At 43.7% G+C, this 18,108-nt stretch overlaps 1 protein-coding gene and 1 long non-coding RNA gene across 4 annotated transcripts in view; one reads left to right on the top strand and one right to left on the bottom strand.

The window, feature by feature from the left end:
* Positions 1-18,108, bottom strand: part of LMX1B (LIM homeobox transcription factor 1 beta) — a 113,232-nt gene that overhangs the window by 67,442 nt on the left and 27,682 nt on the right. The gene's annotated exons all lie outside the window — the stretch shown is intronic.
* Positions 3,788-13,886, top strand: LOC139999009 (uncharacterized). Of its 2 annotated transcripts, XR_011803971.1 has the most exons (3): positions 3,788-8,028; positions 8,976-9,940; positions 13,656-13,886. It is a non-coding gene; the product is annotated as an uncharacterized lncRNA (long non-coding RNA). The 2 variants fall into 2 exon arrangements; XR_011803970.1 differs by having other exon boundaries at positions 3,788-9,940.

Raw genomic sequence — 18,108 nt, 5'->3', positions numbered from 1 at the left:
GGTGGTTAATTAAAGGATTTATTTTGCAATTGCAGAGGACCTATAACTCATGAGTTACTGCACAATAAAAGTGTTGTAGATGTGTAAAATAACACTACGATTAACTTCCCCAAGCCACCTAGCCCTGTGCAGTTCTGCGTGGCTCTTCTTTGTGCCAACAGCTCAAATCCAAAATTCAAGAACTATCAAACTTTGGATTTTTTTGTTTGTTTGTCTTGTTTTTGTTTTGTTTTGGCAGGGGTGACACAGTGTTCAGAGAAATGTATGCATCTAATGAAATGGTTGGCTCAGGGCTTCAGCCAGCTACATCAGAAGAGAAAATACACAAACAATTAATTATGAAACAAAAGCAGTCTAAAACAGAAAAGAGAAATGGTCTGATAAGACTTTTCAATAGATGATTCTCACTATGTTTCTCTACCAAAGGACTCCTCAGGACCTCTAAGCTCTGCAGTGAAGCCTCCATCAGAAGATATTACATCTGTATTTTGTTTGCCAAGGTCTAACATTTGTTTGATCATTTTCTCAAAGTAATCTTAATGTTCAATGAAAAGTGACAAAGAGGAAGTGTGGGAAAAAATAGAACATGGATTTCCTTTTAGTTAAAACTGAGTGTTTTGGTCCATATTAAAAAAATGATTTTCCTATATATTTAGCTCTCTAAAATCCATGCCATCCAGCTACCAGCATTAATGATGTTAGGGTGAATTATAAAGAGAAATCAAATTTTCCATAGCATTTGAACGCCATTAAAATGCCAAACAATAAACTACCAGACTGCAAATTAGATCAGTGGAAATATCAAACACATTGCGGTATAAAATCCATAATTGCATTTAGCGCTTTGGCTCCCAGGGGACAGGCTGCTAAAGATCATCACCGTGCCACATATGAGAAGCTATTGACAGAACGATAAAAATCGACAGGCTAACCAAATAAACACTGCAGGCTTCATTAAATATTCAGCAAGTGAAATTTGACTATCATGCGCCTTTTTTCCCACTAGATGTGTCCTGCTGCAGCGCTCAGAATTTTTACTGTGACAGCAATATGCGATGCTGTGCCCTGCAGGCCTGTGCAGAACTGAACAGCAACATATGAGCACAGGCAGGATGCGGTCAGTGCCGTCAGGTACCAGCACCATCAATAAACACGCTGCAGCTCAGACAGGGTTATTATTCTTCTGAATACATTATTAGCCTTGGCCCCAGGAATATCTGGCTCTGAAGACCTTAATTAGAGAAAGTGTAATATCTTACAAAAGTTTAACACTCTTCGTATGAGGATAGGAACATCTTGTCCCTAACAAGATGCTCTTTTAAGGAGCTCAGTACTAAATAACCTCCTCTCTCTCTCTCCTGCTGTGTGAGGTGATGCAGTGACTGCATGATCCTATGCACCTTGAGAAAGTACAGGGCCATTCTGTGTCAGGCTAGCCAATGCTCAAATGAGCATGTGTATTAAAAGAACTGCAGAATATGCTGATCAAGCCAACCACTTTAAATCATGGCCCATCAGGACCAGAGACTGCCTACTGGATCAGGCTGCAAGGTGCTCATCTCTGCATGGCTCTGACCTAGGGGAGATGTAGTTTGCTTTATGTAGCTCTGGCTTTTACACTGCATAAACAGATACAAAGGGAATGAGTATCACTGACAAAAGGTAGGATGGTGATAACTGTCAATTTTATTAACAACTTATTTGTTACTACTGTCTTCAATTACCTGCTGTAAGGAAGAAAGCATTTGTGGGTTAGGCAACCAATCTCTCTGGATGTGGTGAGAAAAATGGAGATACATGAGAGCATGGTACAGGTGGAGCAATGGAGTGTAGCTTTGGAAGAAAAAAAATAAATAAGAAAAAGTATGTCCTGAGGAGTTCTGGCTCCTGCAAACAGGACAATACCTAATGAACCTGAACTAGCAAAAAGGGCATGAGACAGATTTGGAACTAAGCTTGGGTGGTCAAAACTATTTATTTAAAATATACTTTTTTTTTTTTTTTTTTAAAGATTATAATAAACATTTCAAATCCTGGAAATGGTTCCTGATATCCTCTCAAAATGCATTTTAGCCTGCTTGCACAATCATGTATGTGGACTGGCACATACTGCTACAACAGGAAAAAAAAAATCAACAACAAAAAGACTGCATGTTTCCTGTCTCTGTTCCTACAGGCCTTGAGTCTGAAATTAGAGCAAATAAAATGTATAATGCATGCTCTGGAAGCACCCAATAGGGTTATAAGCAGCCATTCCCTCTTCATGGAGAAAAAGTTTATGTAAATGACTGATGACAGTGTTATTGTGTGAGGAATATCAATGGAGTAATTACAGTTACATAGCTTGCTGCTGCACTGCTGCTCTAAGCCTGTGTTAATTTTTCACACCACTCCCTTGGGAAAGATCTCAGTGTGCTCCTAAGAGCAGAGCTAATAATCGGAGCTCTGAGCCACTGCCGCTGAAACTAGCCCCAAGGTCTTTCTGAGCAGACTGCTAAACACTGACTGTCTCCCCAGAGAGAAGAGAACAGAGATAAAATGATTAAAAACTGCCAAATTGGACTGGCAATCACTTGGCTATACTGTCAGCCCAAGACAAGACAAATCTCAGTTATTTTTTCCTTTGTGAGCTGGAAAACTAGGATAGCACAAAGCAACGTGGCTGCAAACAGAGCAGACTACCCGCATTTCAGGTCTTCACAAGTACTATGTCAACATCTGCAGACACAAATGATGTGTCAGTGATTGTGTTTAACACCAACACAAATCAAGAATCTGAGAAAACCAATTTCTATTTAGGCCTACCGGGACCCATATTATTATGAGTCAATTCCACTTGTTTGATCCCAGGAATAATTTTAGGACTGAGCAGATCACAGACTCAATAACTACATCTTACTCTATACAAGCAGTTCCCTGAGGTTAGATAACTGCTGATACTGTTTGTCCTAAAATTTTAGACAATTTATGTACTCTGGTCAGTTCTATATAGTGAAAGACAGTGCAAGGATTAAGTGACAGGATACATCTTGAACTTTGTCCAATATAAGGCACTGAGAATATGCTTTTAAAAAGTCAGCTGAGGTAGGTGTCTCTGCACCTCAGCTATGCAAACACCTTGAGAGTATCCCAAGCCACATCTTATGATCAGTAAAACAAGGCACCACTTCCTACTGGGTTGGAAGAAATAATCCAAATCAAAACAGAAGTGTGTCACAATTAGCATACCAGCTAGAAAACAATAACCAACAGCAAAGCAATTGTGCAGTATTGCGTAAACCACTTCAGAAAAACGGTATATCAGCATTTTTTAATGGTATGAAGTACAACAGGCCAAGATGGCCACGGGCAATCCCACTGACCTGATGCGTAGCTTTAGTCTACAACCCCTGCATTTGTTGCAACTCCAGTGCACGTCTTGTCAAAATCAGTGTTGATGTAACTTCACACAGAATCACACAGAATTTCTAGGTTGGAAGAGACCTCAAGATCATCGAGTACAACCTCTGACCTAACACTAACAGTCCCCACTAAACCATATCCCTAAGCTCTACATCTAAACGTCTTTTGAAGACTTCCAGGGATGGTGACTCCACCACTTCCCTGGGCAGGCTGTTCCAGTGCCTAACAACCCTTTCAGTAAAGAAATTCTTCCTAACATCTAACCTAAAACTCCCCTGGCGTAACTTTAGCCCATTCCTCCTCATCCTGTCACCCGGCACGTGGGAGAACAGACCAACCCCCACCTCTCTACAGCCTCCTTTAAGGTATCTGTAGAGAGCAATAAGGTCGCCCCTGAGCCTCCTTTTCTCCAGGCTGAACAAGCCCAGCTCCCTCAGCCGCTCCTCGTAGGACTTGTTCTCCAGGCCCCTCACCAGCTTCATCGCCCTTCTTTGGACCCACTCAAGCACCTCGATGTCCTTCTTGTAGTGAGGGGCCCAAAACTGAACACAGTACTCGAGGTGCAGCCTCACCAGAGCCGAGTACAGGGGGACAATCACCTCCCTAGCCCTGCTGGTCACACTTCATCCATGGAAATGGACAATGTGGCTAGTGAAGACCACAGATCTCTTCTACCTTCCAATGACAGTGCTTTTCGCTTGAATAAATTACATGAAATCATAGGTGCAGGAATCAGTGTTCATGTAACCACCTATCCAGGCCCTTTATGAGAGTTTAATTGTAAAGAGGTTCATGCATAAAAATAGAAGGAAAAAAGTTATCTCAGTCTGAAACTAAGGCTCACTGACCCCATTCTATCTGCCCGTAGAAAATGATATAATACAGGGGCTTCCCTTCTCCTCACCACAATTTCTTCCAAACATTTGTAAGTAAAAATACTTCTAGCTCATTTTCATTTGAAGGGAGAGGAAGAAATCTGGCAACACTGAACACGGGCAGCCACCTGAGATAAAGCTGTACTACAGGAGGCAACTTGCTTTGATAAATCCTCCAGCTTCCACTTGTTACCAAAACATCTACTGCCATGTCTACTTCTCATTTATCTCATTTACTGGACAACGACCAGAAGCCTCTGACAGAGTTTCATGGTGATTAAGGTGATAATCTCAGCTCTGACTCTCTCTCTTTGTAGGATTGTAACAGTTTTCCCTGCACAGGACTGCATGGGCACTGATGTCTGCCAGGGGACTGCAACCTCCTGCCACATACAGAAGTGTCCATATCATATGGAATAACGATCATACCCTTTATGGGATACTCTGCCACTCCTGAAAATGCTGCATGGGAACTGTGCACAAAACCAACTGCCTTGTATAATCAATGGGTGAGAGAGCAGATTTGGTCCTTCTGATCCTAACAGAGATCTGGATTTTGGAAGCAGGATACTTCTGAAAAACTACACCTGAGAGTGAAGGATGGAGGGAAGCAAGCAGTCACAACAGAAATTATTTTACTGTTGTTTTTGTTTTTCCATCTTAGAACAGTCCTATGTTAATGTTTTTGCTCTTAGCTCTGCATCACATACAGGAAGGGCAGAAGGCAGATTAGTGACAAATCACAGGATCTGCAAAGGGAAGGTCTGCAGCAAGTCCTGTCCCTCTTTGTCCTCTAAAGGGAGGCAGGAAGAAGCCCTGCAAAAGCTGTGCCCTGGGGTCTGCCCTGAGGTAAGGGGCATGCAGGGACATTTGCAGGGCCTCATGTTGAAACACCTACTCATGGGTGAGCAGCATGCTTTGCTCAACTCCAAGTGAAGTCTTCCACAGGAAAGCTGTGTGCTGGGGCTGGACCACAGATTACTGAACTAAAACCCACATATAAAGCAGAGTATACTGCAATTATTAAATAAATTTTAATTTATTTCACTGATACCCCATTTTTATCTAACTCTTTTTGATCTGTCTCACTGCCTTGTCTGACACATCCTTCAGGTCTACTGCAATTCAGTCTGCTGAAAAGCACCATCCACCTCCTTAAACCCTATGGCTTTTACTTTTCACCAGTCACACGCAAGTTACTCTATAAAGAGAGTTTAAATAGGCATATACTTGAAACCTGGGACAGTTTAAATTCCTAGAGCCCTCCCCATTTTGTGTTAGTAGAATGTTTAAACTGCTACAGCTTGGGTTCAGCAAGTCCGAGCTGTGTGAACACAACACAGCCTTGCCAGACAGCCCTAATCTCATGTCGTCAGCAGAGCACAAAAGTCATCTTCCAGCTGACAAACCTTTTGCAGTGAAAGCAATGTGGGTTCTGCTTGCTGTATATTTTCTCATTTCCAATCTGAAAAAAAAAATCCACCAGTATCTTCATTTGCACACAAAATATACCTTTTTCCACACACTAAATATATAGCCTCCACACACACAAGGCACACACCACACACTTAAAGAACATTCTTATGAGCAGAAAGTCATATTGTAAACAGAAAAACAACTTTCTACTTCAGCTGTTACAGTGCCAGATGCTTTCCCTGTTTTGCAACACTCCAGACATATATGATTAAAAAGAACATACCAGGTATTACAACTATTAAACTGTTAGATACAATTTACAATGGCAATAACCCACTTGTCGTTGGTCTTTGCTAAAGCTAACCAGAAGTTTGTCAGATATTTAACAGCCTATGGAGAAAACTGAGTTTGTGACTTGCTTTACAGAAGTTTGTTCAGCTATTTCTTACAATCATTTGCTTTATTATTATTATTATTTTAATTGGTTTGTTCAAAATAAAAAAAAAAAAAACAAAAAGTGGGACTAATTATTATATGGCTTTTTATTTTCAGTCCCCATATGTGAACTGTTCAATTCCATTCAGAGATGTTCAGACCCAATTCTGATCAGCATTTCAGGAGGGCTGGGGACCAACAAACTGTGAGACGGGCTGCCGAACAACACCAGCACAGTGCCAGCTGTGCCAAGCACCCATGCAAGGGGACCCAGGGGACCCAGCTCTGGACATGACCCACGAGCCTTCAGTACAGGCTCTAGGCATGGGCAGCCCACAGCAGGATCTGCATGGCAGCTCCTCCATGCCACTGTGCCCAGCCCCAGACACGTAGCAGCCAGCCTGGCCCTTTAGGGTGCGGATGCTGGGGACCTGACCCCATGCACCAGCAGAACGCAGCCTGGCCACACATCCTGTGCTGCAAATATGTCTGGGAGAAGGTCAGCCCCAGCAGCCCTCCTGGGGGCTTGGGGAGTGTCCCACTGGGGAGGTCAGAAGCAGAGGGATGTTTGGTGGACCGCACCCCAGAGCAAAGGCTGAAGTCTCCAAACTGGCCTGATGCATCTCCCTGGCCCTCAAACAGTACCAGCAGATGCAACTTGCCAGCTTTGGCACAAACTTAGGTGGACAAGTGTAGGACCAGCCAAGAGACAGGACGGGAATGAGCACCTAGTAATGTTCTTGTTTCACAGGGAGTATTATTAACTTCCGCAGAGATGTTTATTTCTGAAATAAGAAAACTGTGGGTGCTCGTTCATTAAGAGTAATGAGATTTGAAGGATTTTTCCTCAAGGATTACAGGATATAGGCTGACCTACATTTCAGGAACAACATGTTGTCTTGGTGAATGTTTATCTTTCCCATAAAATCTGAACAATTTAAACATGTGAGAGCATGCACAGGTAGCCGTAAAGTTGCTGTTATTTGTGTCCCCAGAGGACCACATATTGCAAAAGCATACCAGTCAGCCAGCTCCATCTCAGAGCACCCACCAACAATATGTAACATTGGACAAAATCAGTAATGGGTGAGGACAAGACAATGCCCAAACATTTTCTCACTACGAGTCCCCGCACTCAGCTTGTTGCTTTATGGTTCACACAGAATTTAGCTCCAAACTTCCTGGCATTTTTAGGTTAACAAATAATCCTTGGGCTAGTAATTCTACCAGATGATAAGAAGACCAGCTTACAAAATGCCTTAACTTTTGTGAATTTATTTCTGGAGAACTGATAATTTAGAGCCTGACACCACGTTCAAGTCTTGCCTGAGCAGGAATCCCAGGGCAAGGGCTTGCGTGGTGTAATCATTTCCTGCTGTGAGGGCATGGTATCTGGATCAAGGCTTGCAGCCGACAGGAACACTTCTGCCTGACATGAGGCTGCATCAGTTGCTTCTCCGTGCCATCAGCACAATTCTTCAACCATTCCTCATCATCCAACTTTCTCTTTCTGTGGCACAAGTGTTGTTAGTGTATGAACTTTTTTTTTCCTTCTTCACTTTTCAGAGGGATGGACTGGGAGGTGCAGATTTTATTTTGCTAATGAAATAAGAACACAACAGACCTCTGAAGCATGCAAGCCAGAGTCTGGGGGCAGTGCTAAAAACGTCTCCCACAGGAAAAACAGATACAAGGCTGGCTTTGAAAGTGGGCGTCTTCTACACTAACCACCGCATTGTCAGAAAACCACAGCTGTCCACCACATGAGCAAACTCAAATGTAATTGCGTTGGGCTGTGCTGACAGTACAGTGCCCACAATGCAGTGCGCCCAGGGTGCTCCCTGCAACAAGGAACAGCTCCTCAGGCCTTTCACTGCTCTGTGCTTACAGCCTCCCCAAGGTGAGCAGAACAGCACTTTGCAAGGACAAATATAGGGCGCAGACTGGGCATCAAAGATGAGCTGTTCCAGAATGAGTTTTCCTCTTTGCTTCCCTAAACTGATCACTGTGCTCAGGAAGGATCTCCCTGGGTATTTCTAACACAGGAGCTTATTCTTCCCCCGCTTCTTATTGACTCTCCTGTATGTAACACTAACTGGAGCATATCTTGCAGTACACATAAATATTTGCTTGCAGTGTAAAGATTCAGCCCTGTGATTCCTGATGGATGTCCTGTCTTTCATGATGCTGCTCTGTCTAGCCTCTCTCTAGATCAGCTGTCTGCCCTGTCATGCTTTTACTTTACAAGCAGAATAGCTTGGGTCTTCCAAGGAAAAAAATGGGGGGGGGGGGGGGGGGAGGGAAGGGGGAGGGAGAACGGGTCATTATTAAAATGAGTTTAGTAAATAATAATCATAGGAATAGTTAATAAGCCCAGCCTTTCTGTGTTAAGTAGGAAATTAGATCCACTGCCCCATTACTATTTTGAGTGAGAAAGCAATGATGCCTTTAATTATGCATAGTCTGCTTTATTTGAACTGTGTTGGCTGTTGTGAGGAAAATAATCAATGTAAACGCCTCCTGAGGTCGCTCCTGAGGCAGACATGAAATGAACTAAGTGAGCAGAGCAGTGTGTATAATCATATCAAGCAAATCCCCAGGTACTAGCCCTAGAATCACACATACATATGATTTATACACTCTGAACAACTCAACACTGACACCCCAAGCCATTTTAACACCAGAGCTTGCATGTTGCTTTGAATTTGATCTACACATGACAAATCAAATTTTTGAAGTTGGTATGAATTCTTTGCATATTAAAATGAATAAAGCCTACACTAAATTCAGTGAAGATCTTGCTTGATTTTAGATCACAGTATAACTTTTTTTTTTTTTTTTTAATAGCTTGTATTCCAGGGCTTCTAAGCAGAACTCTCAGAATAATTTCTTCTGGCTGAAGATAATCTCCAGTAGAAGTTTAACATGTAAAAAGTTTAGACCCAAACCCTATTTCATTGAGAGATACAAGAATCATACTGGAGGTATTATCTTCTAACTTCTGTGTTGTTATACTATATATCAAATTCAGATCAAAGTTTGTTATTTGTTTACAAAGCTACCCAGCTTTATTTTATTTTTCTTTTGAGTTGAAGCAAACATTTTAAGTATCTATTTTTAGGCTGAATTGGCACATGGATGTTAAAACTATGAAGGAGAGAATATATCACCTGAAACAGGGCTTTCTCAGTCAGATTATTTTACCTAATCATATTTCAGTAACTCAGATATTGTGGCAGTATCACAGCTCACCTTTATATGTAATATTTTACTGCTGTAAGAAGATTTCATTGCAAAGCTTACTTGAAAGGAATAATAGGAAAAAAAAAGAAAAAGAAAAAGGAATTGTGATTCAAAGAATCTATTCAGCTGATACAGCTTTTGTAGGAAAAACTGCAGGGTGCAAAATTCACTCCTGGAAGAACTTCAGGGAAGTTTCCTCCAGTTTGTTGCGAAGGATTTTACTCCCGAATTCCTCAGAAACGGACACATCCTTTCCAGGAGCTTCGTGCAGCGTAAGGAGCTGCTGGATGTTCTCCGCGCCCAAGCCGGCCCAGCCGACCCTTCCGGCCGAGGAAGCAGCGGGGCCGCCGCAGCGCGGAGCCGCTCCCGCCCGGCCCGGCCCCACCGCACCCACCGCCGGGAGGGCTGCGCGCAGCGCCCCTGGCCGAGCGCCCGGCCCCGCAGCAGCGGGCGGGAGGGGCCGGCGCGGGGTCTCGAGCCATGTGGTCTGCGGGCCACAACAGCCGCAACTGCCGAGGGAAGACGGTGACCGCTCAGGGAAGGACGGATCCCGACTGATTCACATCCAGGTGAACCTAATTGCTTCAGTTTGAACCCTGTAAATCATAGTTGCCAGTGACATAATCCTGCCACTCCCTTGCAAGCGGCCCAAGTCCGTGATGAATTTGGCAACAAGACTTGGGTATCACAAATCCCAGTTCAACACATCCATCATTTAATGGAGATGGCACAGAAGTCCTACACAAAACCTTATTTTATGGCTGCCCGCTGCAAAAACTCTTTTTGGTTAACCCTGATGAGCTTGTTTTCTCCCAACCCATCTGCTGCTGCGCTGAGAACATGATGTTGCACCTGTGACATCACCTTCATTGCCATGGAGACAGAATGTCCTCAGCTATACCAGGGCCTTCTTAAAATGCAAATTTCCATAAATCTGAAAGTGTACACAAATACTGCTCTGAACACACAGCACTGGGAACAGAGCAGGGTCTCATGGCTGTAAGTTTTCAGTTTTCCTTCTGAACAGCAAACACCCATTTTGGGGAAAGTCAGGGCAGTTCCTCCTGCTATGCGATTCTGGCTTAAGGCATACATGTGAGGTCTGTACCATATCACCTGTGAATGGCACAAGGCACTTGCTACTCACAGAAGGTTATTTGCTGCTTACACTGCCTATGTCAGAGGAGTCTGACTGACCATGAAGTGTGAAAAGCAAGAAGTTTTTTCCCTGTTAATTATTCTCTTTCTATGAGAACTGCACTCAGAAGTGCTGCTGTTGTTTGTTTGAAGTGCTACCACATTTGTTTTGTTTGTTTTCCCCCAGAATAAAGTTCATAAGTTGCCCCATGCAAGGTCTTCTGCTCTGAAATGGTGAGTGGAAAAAGTTCTTGCTCACAGATGAGCTACTATTGTGTTTGCTGAGCAGAGTTTTCTGAAATCTTATCACTGTTAGTGAAGGTATCATAGTTATGAAGAGGTTCCTTAGTACACATCTTGGATGTTTGTGCGTGGACATCTGCTCTCCACTCCAAATGTAAAATTTCTGCAGGTCCCTCATCCATGTGTTAAAGGGAGTTTGATCTTCCACAGAGACATGCACTAGCGTGAACTTCACCCCAAGGAGTTAAATCAGCTTTTGCTATGGAAACTCACATGATAAAAATAGATCCTCCTGCTCTAAAGGATTTGTACTGTGCATGATTTAATGGGGCTTATTGAACTATCCCATGCAGTTTGTTTTGTTGCTCAGAAAACATTCATCAAAAATTTCTTTCTTTCACCAAGATTCACTTGAAGAGGTTCTGCTGTACTGGCCACAGTAAAGGAAAATACTAACATTCTCAAACAAAAAAGGCAAGCTTGTGCTTCTTAGCATTTTGGCTAAAAATAAAGAAGTTTTACTTAGTGAGAACATTTGGTGATCTATAATCATACATAATCCTTCAACCAATACCTAAACATGTTACCGTAAATCTAACAATAAGTAAGTCTAAATAGAGTTATCCAGGATCATGAAGAAAAGGTATTCCATGCAACTTCAGACTTTTCTACTTTTTTGACTTCAGACAAGCAAACCAGCTAGCTCCAAAATATGGAAAGAAATCCAGAAATCCAGAATGTGGGCTATTGCTTTTTTTTTCCCCCCTGGATTTGACCATTCAGTGTTCTTAGAACTGTAATGTGGTAATGTTGATTCTAGAAAAATATATTCAGCACCATGATTTCTGAGAATTAGTAAGACACAAAATTTGATATTGGGGAGTTTATTTCAAGATTATTTGAATGCAGAGATAGTGCTGATTAAATAAACAAACAATCAAATCAGTGAGAGCTGTTCTGGTCACCTGAAAATAAATTGAAAGTGCAAAGGCACATTCAGTCACCACAGGCTTGGCAGGTCTGGGAAAAAAAAGGAACTGGCATCAGTTCTGAGCAAGGCTCAAGGCAACAACCACAGAATCTATCACCTTACTACTTGCCTATGTAGCACTAAGAATTGATCGTATTATCTTTTTGTATGAGGTATAGTATTTTTAACCCTAATGTCTCACTTTACCTCTTTATAAAATGTACAACACCCAAAACTATTTTCTCAACAGTTAATGAAGTGTAAGCACCAGTGAAATGATGCATCTCCTTACTGCAATGCTTTAGCATGTCTGCCAGAAGTACTGTAACAATGGGCTTTGTCAGAGTGAGCAACCACAAAATATGGAGATGCTCCAGGAGCTTTGAATAGGCTCCTATGCCACACACACAGCTGGCATGACCTGAAATTCCTGTCTCCTCTCCTGAAATAATATGGACAGAGGAGAACAAGGTTTCCTGACTGAGTACTCCCAGACACCAGTCTATCTACAGGACAGCGTGTCACAGGCAGTGGCAGCCCTCCACCTGTTTTTCTAAGCTACACCTCCCCCCCCCCCCAAAAAAAAAAAAAAAAAAAAAGGCATTCCCATGAGCTTATCTTCAGGCAGAACTTGGGGGATCATACAGTCATACACACATGTGCACACAAACATCTGCACACACTCACATTTTCCAGCCCCTTAAAGAAAATAAATTGCATGAACGTCATGCATATTTTATGCTGATACCCTGGGGGATTTTCAGACCAAAAATGCCTTAACCAGAAAGCTTTGTATTTTCCTTGCTCTCAAAAACTCAGAAGAATTCATATACAAACGATGACAAATACTTCATTCAAAAAGACAGTTACTCCCAGAGCAGAGGGAATAGGGCCAGCTCAAGTAGTTAGAATGGCTGCATGCAGCTAGCCCCTTTGCTTCAAGACCACAGGAATTGTTTATCACTGAGACTCTCCCAGGCTAATTGAAACCAGCCCTGACTTTTGAACCTGCCAGCACTAAAGAAACTTTAAGTGTTTTCTCCTACTGAGATTTGGCCTATGGGGACTGCTCATTGCTCACCCCACAGTCATTTTCAGTTCATTTTATTCCCACCTTGAATGAAACCTTAGTCTAAAAGATGCTTAAGCAGTTCTCTAGTAAACACTTCATTTATAGGACAAAAGAATAATCTGAGATTATATTGCATCCTTCTAAGGATGTTGATACTAAATAAGTTTGAATACATACAGTAAGAACTCATATTATAAAACAGTTTCAACAGCATCATTATGGTTTACATTTAACAATTGCATTTTAGTGACATTTGCAGTGTACAGCCTGCTCTGACTTTGGATTTTCACGAGCTCTCAGAATCATAAATTTGTGCAGGGAATTGGAAACAGAATACAGCTCAGCTTCAAGCTAGTTTAACACTTGCACAAACTAGCCTGAATATATTGCTGTCTAAAGGCAGACTTCCCTACACTTGAATGTGGAGGGTTGTGTTTTGTTTTGTTTTTTTTTTTTCTTCCTCTCCTAGTACATATATTCATTTGGGTGCTGCAACAACAGGACACCAATGTATAACATTTGCCTAAAAAAACATGTTGGGAAACATCACAACCATGACAGACTACTGCTAACATGCGATCTAGAGCTTTATCATTGATGGAGGAACCAATAGAGGTCACATCACCAGGTCTTGGCAGGCTGACATCCCGAGCTTTCTTCTAGCCCTCCTAATCCCCCCAGGACACTGCTCAGCGCATCACAGATTAAGTCAGGACAAGCAGGCAGGCAGCAGCACATTTATCTTCTCTGCAAACATCAGCTTCAAGAAAGATTCCACAGATAAGACAAGTTCATTCAAATTCATTCATCTGAGAATAGAAGCCTGAGCCAAAACTAACAAGCATTTTATGCTTATTTACAGACCACCAGAGACTAAAGGATTCACTGAGAAGTTCACAGGTACCTTTTCTGCAATGGTAGTGAGATGCCACAGACTTGTTCTCCTGGGAGGTTTCATTTAACACTATCCCTGAAGTTCAGCTCCTTCCCAGGGCTTACGTCCTTCTCTGGTTCTGCACACATCCTCAGTTGCACTCTGGAACTGACCTTCAGCCATGGAGCAGTAAGGAGGACGCTCTATGCCTATTTCTGTCTGGACAGACAATCCTTCTTTCTACAGCAGTAGCCAGATGACTACTAGCCTGCAGGCCCTAATAAATGCTTGTGGCTTACTTACAAAAATAACTTCTTTGCACTCTCGAAGTGGAGCACATTCATCTGCTTAGAAGCTCTTGGCACCCTGAAGAGCAGCTCTACTTTTGTGCCACTCTAGCCCTGAAGCCCAGTACATCAGTGAGGCAATGCTCACCAGAGGGCCTGCCTCCATTTTACTACTTCTGAGGAGCTCTGCACCATGTGAAGCTACTAATGAGGAGCTTCAGCACTCACCTATGCTTCTTGGGAGAAAATGAATAGAGGCTCAGGGATGAGTAATACATGTAAGATGATTGGGACCTTTGTTGCAGGGATATTTCTAAGAGGTAGTGATGATACACTTCATCTCCACTGCTTATGATCCCCACAAAGATCAACTCCTTCTGTGACATCTTTATGTACATACAGACATTATTTGCTTCTGTATGTAGAATAAAATTGATGGCTTGAAAAAAGAAGTTTTAAATTTTGTATGTGTTGTCTCCAGAGGAACTCAGTGCTTGGATACCTGTCAGTAGACAGGTTGTGTCCCATGAGTAAGATAGTGGTGAAGTCGATGAACAAGAGAGAGGGAAGAAGAAAAAACTTTCTCAGTGAACCTGTATCACAATCTCCTGCAGAAGAAAGGACTGACCCAATCCTCGCTTTCTTGCTATCCATCTTTTCTCAACATTGCCTTTTCTGAGTGCGTAACCACTTGTCCAAGAACCTCATCAAAAGAGGACAAAGAATTGCTATGCCTCTCCTTGTGAGAAGGACATGGGAGAACAAACAGCATGTGACAGATGTCAGTCATACTGCTTACATGTTCCTAGATGATGTTTGGGTCTGGAGACTCCAAATGTCTCAACATCTAACCATGAAAATCAGGAGGCTGAGAGAACTCTGTGTCTTAGAGCCTTGCATGGCCTGAACCTCAGCCGCTCCAGCAGCAGGTGCAGGAGCTCCTATGCTGCAAGAAGGAGCTGTAGAGGAGCTGTGCTGAGAGAGAACACTGCCCAGGGATGCAGTGGGACTCTGCTGAAAAGGGGTGCGCCTGCTTGACTGCATAGGTGCACAGATATGGTTGAACGGATGCAAGTCCTGTATGCACAGCTGGGATCCATCTTACTGCTCTTACAGACACCAGCACGCGTTCCAACAAGGCTGATGGCTGTCCCCTGGTGACCTCACCAGGACCTCTCCTAACAACCTGCTGGCTCTGCTGGCATGCATTGGCAGAAGTAACAGCTTCCAGGAGCTCTGCAGGCCACAGCACCAATATCTTCCATACATGCCAATACTTACAAACCATGGGCACTCCCTCTTGACAGGATGCACGAATGCTTGGGGGCTTTGGATTACCTCCTGCAGCTAGAACAGCCATGTCAGCACGGCACTTTGCCCAGGCTGAGAAAAGTGGGGGCGTAAGAGTCAAGTTCACCTGGAAGTGGGACAGGGGGTGAAACAGCTTAGGAACTGCTGACAGAGGCTAGCTGACACTCAGCCTGTCCTGAGGAAGCCTCAGGAATGCCTTCGTGCTCAGTACTGTGCAGGAATCAGCCTGTCAGGTTCACACATGCACACCAGTTGTTTCCCCTGGGACTAAAGCACCACCAGCAGCACCCTATCACCCCAGGCATGGCAGCAGTCCCAGTGAAAGCACTGGTGCAAGTGGGGAGGCACCTCCAGCTTGCACAAGGCCAGCCTGTCTAATTGTCTTCTCATAGCCTCATGTTCTCAGCCCTCATGAAGGAAAGAGCTTAACACCATGTTACTACTCATTCTCCAGTGTGCATCTGTGCCCAAGCATGTGGATGTGTGTATGTGCCATATCATAATCTGCAGCAAATCAAAGCATCCTCTACAAGATGATGTTGCCTTCGTACCAATAGCTGACAGTTATACCACAGTCCTAGCAAGAGAAAGGTGAAGACTGGATGCTCATGCTATTTGTGTGTGCTATTTTTGCAGACAGATGAGGTGCCCAGAATAAAATACACAGAGCAACTTTTCTGGTGGATTGTGAAGATGTCCTTGCAGCTGCTGGAGCTGCATGGGACATCACTGCTTCCTCTGTGGGACACACACTAACCCATGCTATTCTACATCAATGCAAAAGCTAATTAGGACACAACTATGCAGTACTATGGGAGGCCTTCATTTGTAAGCTGTAAAAATGAGACTGTGGGCTGCAAGTTCCTGGGTTAAGGAAATGGGAGACAGGAGTTAAACTCTCTCCTCTCCTTGAGGGGATTCAAATACATACCTTCAGTAACCCTGTAGAATTCCCTCACCTGCAGCTAGAAGGTGTCTGGAGACAGGTCCCACCTCCACCCTCCTGCAGATCTGCTCCACCATGCAGAGCAGGAGACACCAGGTGAGAGTCCAAGTGTGGCCAGTGCCACACAGTGGGGCACTCACCTGGCAGAGGCCAGCAGGCTGCCATCCCTGCCAGCGCTGCCACACCAGCATGTCTGAGGCCAGGTGCTGATGGTGAGGAGCAAGGTGCAGGGCTGAGCCAAGCACCCACCATGCCTGGTTGCCTCGGGAAAGGAGAAGTACAACCAGCTCCTTCTCTGGCAGTGCTTTAGGAGAAAGTTTTGGCTGCCTCTGCATTCTGTGCAAAACCTGATCTTGTCAGTGTGCTCAGTGAGCTCTCAGCATGCCTACCACATTGCCCCCACAGGGGCAGAGGTGGAGGATCATCCCCTTCCTGGGTCCCCCTGGTCTTGGGTGCAAGAAGGAGTCTCTGGGGAGGTTGGGCAGCCTGAGCACTCCCACGTGCTGCCCCAGGTAGGCATGCAGCCACACACCTTGCACAGGTACCACACTGCCACAGAACACACTGCCTCCAAGACTGCTTCACACACCTGAATTTGCCTTGACTCGGTCCCAAGCTACATGCCTCCAACAGGGGCCCAGCTGTACCTGGTGTGGTGGATTTGTCCCTTTCACACACTGCAAACAGAGTAGCAAGCCCCATCATCCTCTCCCACCTTGTCCATAAAAAAATGTTTTCCTGGTGTCTGCAGAAGAGGTCCAGGGATTGCAGTCTGCTCCAGTACGTTGCAGCACAGCTTGTGCTGCCCTTGGCAGAGCTAACAGTGAAACCATCCCCTGTCCTCACAGTCCTCTGCTAGAGCAACAAATAATGCCCACAGACTTAGCTCAGTTTCTCTACGTTATTGCATTATTTATATCAGCAATAGATACACCCTGACTATTGTCTGTGTACATTCTTCAGGAGAATGAGATGGAAAAAAGGATTTGACTTCTAGCTTTAAAATAAATGTTTAGATGTTGAAATTGTACATGCTGAAGTTCCTGACGATGCAGTCCCTGGCCCTGGAGGCTGGCACATCATGAGGCACCCAAGGCTGGGCAAGGTCAGGGCGGTGGCAGTCCTCTGCCCTGCCTCACCACCCCCTGCTCTGAGACACCCCTCACTGCCGGTGGGGCGCACTGGGCTGGGGCACCCACTCTGACCCTCAGTCATTGACTCTTCTGAAGGTCTTCCAGTGACTCAGGTAAATCCCCTTCTGTCAAAATAGAAAGACAAAGCCAGTTGCTATTCATTTAAAACAACAACACCTATTAATTACAGCTATTAAAAATGACTCTGTATTTATACTCAATAACAGCATCTTTATCAGGGTCTTGAGAGCTCACACTCATCTGACAGCCTTTTTCTGGAAGGTCTGCGCTAGATAAAGTTGCATAAACTTTACACAGGCTTTGCACTGCTTCAGTGAAAGTACTGCAGATTTACACTGCCATGAAACAAAAATTTCACTGTAAAAATGTGAAATTATGAATCTAGCCTCTACAAAGTCCTAGCATAACACAAACCTAAATCAAAGATAAGGCAAAACTATTTTCTTTTGAAAATTCTTATAATTTTAAGCACAAATTAATTCCAGTCCATATGACTCTAGTTGGCAGCCAGCTTAGTACTGCTCCCTACTGTCAGTACTAAAACAATCAGAAATTTACAGCCCTTCCTCCATTCAAAATTGTCACAAAGCAAATCACTAAAAAGAAATAACCTATCTGTTGATTTACACCCTTTTCTCTTTTCATTACGGGTAATCAGAGTATACACATATCTTTGTAACCTCTCTTCCGTATGAGAATTACTCTGTAACTTTTTCTTGCACACTCTCTGTATTCTAACCACA

The sequence above is a fragment of the Anas platyrhynchos genome, chromosome 18 (assembly GCF_047663525.1).
Source record: "Anas platyrhynchos isolate ZD024472 breed Pekin duck chromosome 18, IASCAAS_PekinDuck_T2T, whole genome shotgun sequence".
NCBI classification, from domain to species: Eukaryota; Metazoa; Chordata; class Aves; order Anseriformes; family Anatidae; genus Anas; species Anas platyrhynchos.
Note: the sequence above shows the minus strand (reverse complement) of the source record. Positions and strands in the feature narration are given on the sequence as shown.